This window comes from Balaenoptera borealis (genome assembly GCF_965194805.1).
Source record: "Balaenoptera borealis genome assembly, chromosome: 16".
In the NCBI taxonomy this organism is placed as follows: domain Eukaryota; kingdom Metazoa; phylum Chordata; class Mammalia; order Artiodactyla; family Balaenopteridae; genus Balaenoptera; species Balaenoptera borealis.
Genome location: NC_138872.1, coordinates 86,224,828 through 86,237,532, shown reverse-complemented (window position 1 = coordinate 86,237,532; position 12,705 = coordinate 86,224,828). Strand labels below are relative to the sequence as shown.

The window sequence follows — 12,705 nt, the reverse complement described above, 5'->3', positions numbered from 1 at the left end:
CTGCTTCTATAGGTTGGGCCCAGGAGCCTACATTTTTACAAACATCCTTGTAAGTCACATCATCAGGCAAGTTTGTGAAACCGTGCGCTAGGAAGAACAACAGGATTCTTGGTAGTGATACTCAGACCTTGTGGAAAGTCATTTCTTCTATGAAACAAAAAGTTAAACACGTGTACAAACGCAAGCACATACCCTAGAATAATAGGCATGTAAGTGCTCTGGTGTATCTCCATGGGTTTTCTTATTGATCCACCAAATTCTGAAATACTTTTAGTATAAAAATGCCTTGTTCAAGAAAGCAGATACAGAGGTGGCTCACCGGGAACTGTACATATTAGAGACAAAGGGTTGTTATGTTAACGCAACTTTTCTGTATAACTCACACTTTATTGATTGCTAAAATATTTATCAGCACATGGTCTTAGAGTTCTTATAAGGCAGCTCTCTTAGAAGGCAGTATGGTCTATATTAGCTTCTTCACACAGCAAATTAAACAACTATTTCCCTCCAAGAACTTGAATACTAAACATAATTGTGGGAGGATAGGAAGTTGATTGTCTTTATAACAGGATTTAATTATTGTTTTTCATGATTTTTAAAATTATACAAAACACACACTCGTTGTAACAGATAAGTACAGAAGAGATTGAGCAAGCAGAAAAAATCACCCATAACTTTATTAACTTTATTTTATAGAAAATTACAAGCATTTGTCATGTTTCTACTTTCTTTTATGTACATTTTTCATGATCGAGATCCTACTTGATAAGTTGTTTTATAAACATTTTTAAACTTAGATTATATCATAGATATTTTCCTTTATCAAAAACCTTGTAAAAATCATTTTAATGGTGGTATAATAGTTTGTCATACTTGAGTGTGAGGTACCATACTTTTCTAGGATGTGAATATTCCTAGAAAATCAGAAATACAAAACATGGAGAAATGCATTGCCAATGCATTAAGTGTTTCAGATAAATAATTTAGTTAACTGAGATTTACATCATGTACACACTTTCCTTGTAAAATGTATTTATTCATCTGTGTAGTATAAAGCCCTGAAGGAGAAGCAGATAGGAGGCAGTAGCCAGTGTGTGCTGCGGAGAGCCCTGAAGAAGACGGGCTTAGCCCCCAGGAGACACCAGTGGAATTGCTTTCTCTTGGTTCCGCAGTGACAGCCCGGTTATCCAAGCTGATGGACAATTTCCTCCGTTTACATTATTTTGCTTTTTGCAGGCTTTGGAGCTGTTATGACTTTCAGCTTCCTGACATGCCTCTTTTGCCTTCCTCAATGCTATTCTTTCCTATTTCTTCCTTTGACCGTTCCTCTTAACTACTTTTTCACCTTGTCGCTAAACCGCTGGTGTTTCTGTGCATTCTCTATTTGACGCTCTTTTTTTCCATTCTAAACAATCTCCCTGGGTGGTTTCTTCTTGCTCCTGTGTTTGTAACTGCCTCCGAGGAATGATGGCCCTCCATCCTGCATCCCATCCTCCTCTCTCTGCCTTGGGACTCACTTAACACCTGCCATTCATTGTGGTCCTGGCTCAAGTCCACACTCCTCTATATGACCTATATGACCTCTTCTCAGATCTATGTGACCATCTAATGGTGATGAAAATCTCCTCTTTTCTATTTCTACATGCTTCTCCTTTTCTTTACCCAAGATTTGATGATGGAGTTCTCTCTTCCTTTGAATCATCTTCCATATTTAGGGTTATTCAAAAAGCAAAGATGATTACATTTAATGTAATCATTGTCTAAATTTCTAATGCTTTGTAGGTGCTAACTTCTAAAATAACATTAAGAAAATTAATTAAAGAATGAAAGAAATAATATATTTGATTATTTTCTAATTTATTGATTCTCTAATTATTTTATTAAATAGTATATTGAATTTAGAGACTAAAATCTAATTATAGGAAAGTGATTAACTGTAAAGGGAGAGCATTTCATTGCTTCTTATTCCCTAGGGTTTCCAACACTAGTTGCTAGGAGACCTCTAATATTTACCATTGTAATTTCTTAAAGAAAACAGAAGTAACATGGTATGTGTGATAAATTCATTTCACATATAGAATAGCAGTGCTGAGTGAACCTTTAGTCTGAAAATCTTTCGAAGACCTTGAAAGGGATATACACTCTCAGGTTCTTGTGAGAGAATCTTTCGTTTTCTAGATTTTCCTTCTCTAGCTGTTTTGACCAGTCCTTATAATAAAACTAGATGGAGTGAATGAAGGGAATTTAAACCTTTTCTTGCTAGGTTTTTTCTTTTACCTTTGGAAAATAACAATAATGATTCTGTGCAGGGCTCTGGTTTTTAAATTGCTTGTCTGCTAATTATAAGGAAAGCCAAGATATTGAAATTTGTGTAGTGCTAATTACTCATTCCTTTCTCTCCCACTGTAATTTACAGTGTGTCTTTAGGATGTCAGTTGCTGATTTGGAGCTTCTGCCTCTGCTTTTTTTCTCAGCAATTAGGTTTCATCTTCAACTAATGGAATTGAGTGACGTTTGGCTAACATGGAGAATCTCTCTTCAGCTCTGCTTCATTAAAAGTTGACATGAGACATTAAAAAAGGTTTTCTGTTTTTTGTTCCTAAGGCCATGTGTATTAACATAACTTTAATGCTCCCTTTTTTTCTTAAGTTATTATTTTCTTCCTACACTTTGCCCCGCACAGTTTTTGACTGTCCGCATCTCCAAGTCATTATCTTTTGCCATAAAGCAAAACAGATGAGGGCCTTGTTTCTACTTCTAAGGTTTGTGTACAGTTCACAATTTATCCATTTCTTCCTCCCACTCCACTCCTGTGGTAGGTTTTTCTGTTGTTCCTTCGGCATTTCTACGTGCTCATGATCCTTGAATCTTATTTTGCTGATCATCAGTCTGTCTGGAAGGGAAAGAAAGACTGTTAAAAGAATCTTCTCAACTCATGCTTCTGGAAAGAGGGAATAGATGTACTTTTCCCTATTTTTCCTGCTAAGTACAGCTAAAATCTGTAACTTTTATATGTAAGACATAAGAAGAGCCTGAAAGGTGGAAAGCAGAAGGCAGATTGCCTAGGGACCTTGGGACCCAGTGAATAGCAGTGGTGGGTCCCTGAGCTTTCTACTTGCTTCATATATGTTGGACTGGATGCCAGAGAAGGTGGAAACCCAGATTCCAGTGGGCACAGAGAAAAGAGTCCTCAAGAAACCCTGCCCTTTCTAGGTAAAGGACCACAAGAGGGATAGCCTCGCAGGACAGAACACCTTTAACCGGTCTCCATCCAAATGCACGGAAAACACTGTGGCCACCCTCACAAACTCCACCAGCAAAGCCAGTGGGGAGCCTGGACTTCCAACTTTGCCAGGCTGTCACGGGTGGCTCCACTCCCCTACCCCTGACCAGAGTGGTGAGAAAGAAAGCTGAGTGTGTAGCCAAGACTTACATCCCCTCTAAGTAGTCATGAGCTCCCTGCTTGGCTTCAGGGGAGACCTCCTGGGGATCCTGGACTTGTATTTGCACCTAGGGCTGTTGAGGTGCCTTTCTGTCTTCTCACTAGGGCCTAGTGGAGAGTCAGGACTTTTCACTTCCACCAGCGGTAACAGGGCCCCCTCCCCGACAGAGTCAGTGGAGGCTCTGTAAGGAGCAGCAAGAGACCCCCTCCACCTCTCAGCCAGGGAGATGTCAGCAGAGGCCCATGGGGAGCCTGAACTCCCACCCCAACCTAGCAGCAACGAGGAGCCCTCCACTCCAACTCCTGGTATCCCTAGAGGCCGAGTGGGAATCGTGGACTTCTCTCCACAGCTGGCACCAATGAAGGGCACTGCTGCCCTTCCTCTGCGGGAGCAGTGTTGGAAGAGCCCTGCTTAAATAGATCTGCTTAACATCCAGAGTCTCATAGCATGACCCTGAAAATGTCCAGGTTTCAAGTGAAAGTCATTTGTCATAACAAGAGCCAAGAATACCTCAACTTGAACGAGAAGAGACAACGCACACTAACAACAACATAACACAGACGTTAGAAATTGACTAACGTTTTAAAGCAACAGTCATAAAAATGCTTCAGTGAACAATTATGAGCACACTGGAAACAAATAGGGGAAAAAAGAGAACATAAATCTCAGCAAAGAAATTTAAGAGATAAAGCACTATCAAATTGAGATTTTTAGAACTGAAAAATGTAATAGCTGAAATAAAAAATCTCAATGGATGGGCTTAACAGCAGAATGAAGACAGAGAAAAGAATCCATGAACCTGAAGACAGAACAACAGACATTACTTCATCTGAACAATAGAGAAAATAGACGGAAACAAAGCCAAAACCAGAGCCTCAGAGAATTCTGGGACTACAACAAAAGATCTCACAACTGTGTCATCAGAATCCCAGACACGGAAAAGGAAGAAGGCTGGGGTTGGGAAAAGTCTCAGATTTGGCAAAACCCGCAACCCACAGTTCCAGAGGCTGAGTGCATCCCAAGCAGCGTGAGTCTGAAGACATGCCTACTAAGAAACGCAACTGCCCAGCTGTTGGAACTAAAGACAAAGGAAAAATCTTAAAAGCAGCCAGGCAGAATACACCTTACTTACGAGGGGAAAACAATTCAGATGTCATCCGATTTCTCGTCAGACACCGTGAAGACCACAGGAAGGTTTCAGAACATTTTTCATGTGCTGAAAGAAAAGAACCATCAACCACTAATTCTATATCTGGTGAAACTGTCTTTCAGGAATGAAGGGGAAGTTAAGACATTCTTAGATGAAGGAAAACCATGAGTCTGTGTTGTTATGATACCTACCCTTAAAGAATGGCTATAGGGAGCAGTTCAAAGCCCAGAAATGATAAAGAAAAAAGAAGGAAAGAAAAAAAAGACGAGGGGACTCTTGGAACATCAGGAAGAAAGAACAACAGAAAGAACAAAAATATGGATAAATAAGATAGATTTTTCTTTTCCTTATGAGTTTTCTAAATTATGTTTGATGGTTGAAGTAAAAAGTATAACACTGTAAAATGTTATTCACAGTGAATGTAGAGGAAATATTTAAGATGATTTTATTGTACATGGGGAAGGGGAAGGAATTTAAAGGAGGTGAGATTTCTATACTTCACTCAGACTGTAAAATGTTGGCACTAGCACACCATGATAAATTTATATAGATAAAATGTAATGCCTAAAAAGCTATGCAAAGGGATACACTCAAAAACACTAGATACAGCAGAATAGAATTGCAAAAAAAAAAAAAAATTCAAATGACAGGAAGGAAGGCAGAAAAAGAAATCACAGAAATTAAAGAAACAAACAGAGAAGACAAACAGCAAATAAAAAATAATAGTAGACTTAAGCCCTCAAATCGTATTTACAGGTAAATGGCTTAAATACACCAGGAATGGCTTAAATACACCAGGAAAAAGACAGAGATTGGTAGAGTAGATAAAAAATCATGACCCAACTATATGCTGTTTATAAAAAACTAACTTCAAAATAATGATATAGGTACACTGAAAGTAAATGTAAAGTAAAAGAGTAAAAGATATGCCATGCAAACATAAATCAAAAGAATTCAGAACTTCCTATATTAATATCGGATAAAATAGACTTCAGAGCAAAGAAAATTACTAGAGACACAGAGGAACATAATGAAAAAGGGTCTGTCTACCAGGAAGACATGGCAATCCTAAAGGATTGAGGTTTTTTCTCTGGGATGAATGCTCAGGAGTGCAATTGCTAAGTCTTCTCATCAGTGTATGTTTAATTTTTTTAAGAATCTGCCAAACTATTTTCCAGGGTGGCTGGACCCTTTAACCTTGCCACCTGCAATATATGAGCAACCCAGCTTCTCCAGATCCTTGCCAGCATTTGGTTAGGGCCACTACTTTTTATTTTAGCAGTTCTCTTAGCTCCTTAGTGATATTTCAACATGGTTTTAATTTGCATTGCTCTCAAGACTAGTGGTGCTGAATATCTTTTCATGTGCTTATTTTCCATCTGCACACCTTCTTTCATAAAATGTCTCCTCTTGTTTTTGCCCATTTTATAATTCAATTTTTTATTGTGGGGACTTAGGAGAATTCTCTGTGTATTCTAGAGAATATTGGCTTTCAAGTATTTTATTACAGTCCATAACTTGTCTTTTCATTCCCTGAACAGGCTCTTTGGCAGAGCAAAAGTTTTAAAAATTTAAGAATTCCACTTTATTGATTTTTATGGACTGTGCCTTTGGTGTCATGCCTAGGAACTCTTCACCAAATACTAAACCCCAGAGATTTCCTTGTACGTTCTCTTCCGAAAGTTTAATAGTTTTAACATTTAATCCAGCACATTTTGAGTGAATTTTTATATAAGGAGTAGGGTTTAGGTCAAGGCTTATTTTTTTTCCTCTGGATGTTTAATCCCTTCAGCACAATTTGTTGAAAAGACTATTCTTCCTCCACTGAATTGCTTTTGTGCCTTTGTCAAAAATCCATTGGCTGTACCTGTGTCGGTCTATTTCGGGGCTCCCTGTTCTGTTCCACTGATCTATGTGTCTTTCCCTGTGCCAATACCACAGAGTTTTTATTACTTTAGCTATGTAATAAGAATTCAAATTGGGTGGAGTGATTCCTCCGATTTTATCCTTCTTTTTTCAAACTTGTTTCAGCTTCTTTGCTTTTCCACATAAGTTTTAGAATAATCTTTTCTAAACCTAAAAAAAATTTTTTCTTAGGATTTTGATAGGAATTACATTAAACTTATACATCAATTTGAAGAAAATTGACTTCTTTCAATCCATGGAACATATATTTAAATCTTTGATTTCCCTATTATATTGTGTAGTTTTCTGCATCAGGCCCTGAACGTGTTTTGAGTATTTCTTTTTTTAAAGTAATTATAAAAAGTATTGTATTTTAAAATTTTAATTTCCATATGTTCATCACAAATGCAGTTGATATCCGCATGTTGATCTTCTATCCTGTGACCTTGCTAAATTTACTTATTCTATGAGCTCTTTCAAAAATAGATTCCTTGAGACTTTCCAGGTAGATCACCCTGGAAAACAGGAACGGTTACTTTCTTCCTTTCCTATCTGTATTCCTGTTATTCGTCTTCTGCATTATTGAGCTTGCTAGAAATTCCACTACTGTGTTGAAACAGAGTGGTGAGGGTGGACATCCCTGCCTTGTTGCCAAGCCTACAGGAGAACATTCGGTACGTCACCAGGAAGTATGATATCAGCTGTAGGGTTTCTGTATGTGCTACTTACCAAGTTGAGGAAGTTTTGTTCATAGTTTAGTAATAGTTTTGGTCAGGAATGGCTATAGAATTTTGCCAGATAATTTTACCACATTTGTCATTGGCTTCCCAAGTGGTTTGCTTTAGTTGTTGTCTCATGTTATAGTTTTGTTGTTTTTGTTTATTCATTTGCATCAACGAATGGTTTCCTGTTCTTTAGAGTAAATTCTTTGTCATGAAATTGGTCTTTTGCAAAACTTTTCTTAGCTGCTTTGCAGGGTGAACTAAACTTCTAATATCAAAGGAGAATTTACAAAGGTTAGAAACTCCAGGCCCTCTCCTCTTGATGTTTGCCATCAAGGATCTTAGTGACGAGCTCCATCCCAAGCTCAAGGGAGCAAAGCATGTGCCAGATGCCCCAAGACTTAAACATTCTCCTTAGTTTTGTATTTTCTTTATCTTTTGATACATTGTTTTAAAATCACTTGATATATTGAGTATAGAGAAAGAGATTTTATTAAAACTCTTTAAACATTTCTTATTAAACTTTTGATATTGCCTATAATGCCTTTTACATTTTAAATCCTTTCAGGACAGGTAGAGAATTGATATTTCTCTAATTTTTCAGTGGCAGATTCTGTGATGCTTATGGCCAGTAATATGCTGCAATTAGCTGTTCTACTGTTCCACACGTATGCATTTTGCTTTCCGACCTGGCTTTCTTATAGAGGGGTCATATGAAATAGCTCTGCATCCTTCAGAATGACTAGCTTGATGCGAGGTTGTCACATACCGGACACACAGTTAATAACTTGTTTGTTCACTGGTTACTCAATTATGCCATGCTCTTTTAATGAAACAGGAAAAAATCCATTGCCCAAATCTGATTATTTTTTATTAAAGTTCTCATGTTAGAATTATTAAGGGCAGAGATCTGATTGGAGTTGTTTCTAATTTTAATATACGAACAAGCTGTTAGGGAAAATCTTTCTCTTCTGTCTTAGTGCGTCACAGTGTACTTTTTCTTAAACAGAGTCTTTATATACTTACTGTTTTTTCTCACCTCCTAAAACAGAGCAGTAGCATCTAAGGCAAATATTGTGAGAGTGCTTACACACCCCAATTTAACTACAGCTGTGTCACTGCTTGAACTAAAGGGGCTCCCAGGTGATTAGGAAAGCAACAGAGAGGCTAATGTTTCCACAGTCTTAGCAGCCAACCCTCATCTACCTTTTAGAAAATATCCCAGTAATGTTTGCACACTTGATTATTTCTATTTTCAAATTACCGTATACTATTACATAACATAGTGAATACTGCATCATTAATAAGTACCTGGTTGATATCTTTATTACTGTGGCTTCATGTAGTAATACAGACGTTTTCCTCTAAAATATAAAGTGCATTTGAAAACTATTCTTTTACATTTATGTCAGTTTCAAACTTTAAATTTTATTTCCAGGGAACTCTCAGGAAGTGCTTTCGTGAATTCATGACCTATAATTTGATAGCAATTAATATTATTGTTCAGAAGGTAGAATAGCTTTATGTTGAGAAGTCTGAATTATGTAATTTAAGAAAGTTGATATACTTTCTCTTTTATCACAAGAAACAGTATGATTTGAATTTTTAAAACAACACAGATATTTCTATATATCTTTGCAGATTTCCTTTTTTTCTTTAAAATGAGAATAATCTCCATTAATTTAGGAGACTGTGCTATCCATCATCTTTGCTATTAAGGACTCACTTATTCTGTCATTAAATATTTATTGAATACTGGACTTACACTCCAGGGATACATCAGAGAGTAGACAAATAAGGTCCCTGACCTTGTAAAGTTTACATGGGAGAGACAGGGAGTTAACAAGTAAACAAATGAATAAACAAGATAATTCTAGATAGCTATAAATTATATGAAGGGAATTGAGTGATTTATGTACTAGGGGTGGTGGGTAACTTTGGTTGGTGGTCAAGGAAGTCTGCTGTAAGAAGTTGACATTTGCACTGATTCCTAAAGTATAAGAATGAGCCAGCAAATACCTGTGGTTAGAGCGTTTCTGGCTGTGGAGATGGCGGGCTCAGAGAGCCCGAAGCGGAAAAGCTGGGTGCATTGAAGAAGCAGGAAGAAAATGCACGTGGTGGGAAGAGTCTCAGGATGCGGATGGAGGGTTCAGCAGGGACCAGATCCTGCAGGGCTCTTTAGACCATTTCCGTCCTTGGGAATTTTATTGTGAGCACAGAGGGGCACCTTTGAACTCCTCTGAGCAGGGTGCGACCTGGTCTTCTGTGCATTTGTATGGAAGCCAAGACCGAGGAGAGGAGACCTGCCATGGCTGGCCCTCTAGGAAAGTTCTCCTGGGCTGTTGTCTTGTGTGAGTCTATCTAAAGTTCAGTTCCCTCATTTGTAAATGAGAGTAATGGTAGTATCTGTGTAATAACGCTATCGTAAGGGTTCTATAAGAAAATGTATGTGAAAAGTCTTACGGTTAAACAATGCCAGTGCTCAGTAATATGGTAGCAGTTGCCATGACGCATTGTTATAAAGATGAGTAAGATATTTCACTGCCTTTGTGAAGCACACAGCAGTGGGAACACAAACAGACAGGTAGAGTACAGTAGTTCCATTGTTCGAAATACATATCCAGGGCATACCTGGACACAAAGGAAAGAGGTTTATTCTGGGGGAAAATTCAGAAAAGACTACATAAAACTGTTGTCTAAACGTGACTAAATACATGGTGACTGGCTCTGTGATTTGGCCCAGGTGCCTTACAACTTCTCCCCCATGGACCTTCCCTGGTACCATTGGATTCCCTCCTTTGGGTTAGAGCACTATTTCCCAAAAGCCCCTGTGAAGGTGCAAACCCACACACTTGACTGTTAATCTTGAGCCTGTCTTAAGGGGATTGAACCAACCAAGGGGATACCATGTAGCTGGGGTGAAAGGATGCCATGGCACAGGCTGCGTTCCCTGGGACGGTGGCAGGGGTCCAAGTCTGGAGGAGGAGGAGATCTTGGACTGCCAGAGGGTGCAGGGAACCCTCCAGCAGTCTTGGGAGAGGTGAGTGCCTTCCCGAGATAAACACCTACTTTCAAAGCCGAGTCTGGCTGGTCGACAGATTGATGGTGAAGACGTTGTCTTCCTCTGTTAGGTTAAGAAAGATCATGCTCTTCTTACTTCAGAATCCTCTGGGAATTGAGGTTCTGTGTAAAGTGCACTTGGGGGTGTGTATCTCTCCATGCCTAGAGAAATCCAATTCCTCAATAAAAAGGGTTTCCAAAGAGTTTGAAGTAAGAAAGGACCTGGGTGGGGGATAGATGGACTGTCACACATCTTCTCTTTGCTTCCCCTCAGGAGTTGCTTCATTCATTGCTCTCGTCATCTTAGATATCTCCTATTGGTTTCTTCCCAATGCAGTTTTCTACCATTGAATTGGGCCTCGTCTAGACTTTAGTATTTGTAACAAAAAGGGCAAAAAAGAATCTTTTCAAACATATGTCAACTCCATTAGAATAAGATCCCATCAGTCATCAGAATCTTTCAGCAGCTTTCTGTCCCACTATTTGGTCATTGATCGTGGAATCTGAACTAGAGCTTTCATCTGGAGAATGTACTAGCTTTGAAAGCAAAGCCAGTCAGCAATTTAATTATTGTGTAATTTGTTTATGCTAAGGTATTATAGTCACAACCTATCACTTGTCGACGAGTCATATATCTAGTAACCTTTGTGATTAAGAACTAAACTGAGACCTAGGAATCAGCAAAGCAGGCTTTACACAGTCAAAATAGACATAACGTTAATTCATGGCTGGATTTAAAGGAGAGAGCTCCTCGGACCCTAATTCAAAGGCTGCTTCATTCATCTCAGTCCACAAACATATTTGAAATATCAGATTAGAAACCGTGAGAGGCAGGCGTACAGGCAGCAGCAAAGAGAGAGCCAGCAGCCTAGCAGCCATGGAGGAGGCAGAGGAATGCAAAATGTGGAACCAGAATCACAACACCAGCCATTTGAAGACAAGTCATGAAGGTGTAAAGAGCCCTGCCAACCCGGTGCGTCTGGGATAGCTCTGGACTCAGATTCAGGAGGGCTTTAAAAACCCACGAGCTACAGGTAGCACAGGACCCAGAGGCAGAGGCCTTGACTGTGCCATCTGTGAACAGACAGTTGCTTAAAAGTCTCTGAGCTGCAGTTTCCTCACTGTGAAATATGAAGGATAATAATTATCGTTCTTAGGATTAAGTGAAATAATATGTGTGAAAAGGGCTTTGGCACTATAAAAGTACAATGTGAAGCTTAGCTTTTTCAAGTCCTTTTTCTTTTGATTAGCCATTTAATTATTGACTAGTCATTCAACCTCCCTGAGACTCAGTTTCCTCCTAAATTGAGAAAATAATTATACTTTACTTGCCCATTTCATACCAGCAAAATAATGTCCGTAAAGTGCTTTGCATTCTGTAAGCCGTTACAGAATTACAGAATTTTGCAATGCTGTAAGCTTTGCATTCTTATGTAAGTGGCTGATATTGTCATTACTACATTACAGAACAATATACAAATTGTGAAAATGGTCCTGAGGCCTCAAGAAAAGGTTAAATGTCATTCAGTATGCTTTATTTAAGAAGGAAAAGAACTACGGTATAATTAATTTCAGAAAATTTTCTCTAAAATGTGACTGTAAAACAAGTTACCATGCTTGAAGCATTGAGCATCAAATGTCTGGGAAATTTGCTTTTGTAGGATATCTCGTTTCCCAGTTATGCTAGAATGAGTTGTTTTGTGTATGTCTCAAATACGGAGAGGTTCTAATTAAGTGCAAATTACAATGAAATTAATAAATGACACCAAATTTTTAGACTTTAAAATGGGCTTTGAGAGAATGCAGTGCGGGCTTAGATTGATTGTAATTCTAATCTTTTAAGTTGTGAATCAATATTATGTAGCATTAAAAGTCAATCAAATAAAAAATAAAGGAAGAATCGAGTAGAGAGCACTCATCTCTCATTCGGTTCAACCTCTCAAATGATGACTTAAAAATCTGTTAAATGCTAAGATTGTAACTGCCCTTATTGTTCACTATATACCAAAATAATTGCACGTATAATTAGCATCCATTAATATTAAACTACCCTAATCACAAATATACAAGATTGTCATAAATTGTTCAAATATAATTGCAAACTTAAGGTTTTATTTCACTTTTTGCAGATGAACTGCAGACTATAAGTGAATTAATGACATAACTACTTATCAGAAATTTTGTTAAAAAATATTTGATCCAGCATTTTCTTTCTTTTTTTTTTTATTAAAAAATACTTTATTGCTGAAAAATGCTGCCCATCCTCTGAGCCTTCAGCGAGTCGTAGTAGTAACATCAAAGGTCACTGATCACAGATCACCATGACAAATATAATAATGAAAAAGTTTAAAATATTGCAGAAATTACCAAAACGTGACATAGAGACGCAAAGTGGGCAAATGCTGTTGGAAAAATGGCGCCGATA

At 38.1% G+C, this 12,705-nt stretch overlaps 1 protein-coding gene across 9 annotated transcripts in view; it reads left to right on the top strand.

Annotated features, from left to right (window-relative positions):
* SDK1 (sidekick cell adhesion molecule 1) overlaps positions 1 to 12,705 on the top strand; it is an 829,158-nt gene that overhangs the window by 381,006 nt on the left and 435,447 nt on the right. The gene's annotated exons all lie outside the window — the stretch shown is intronic.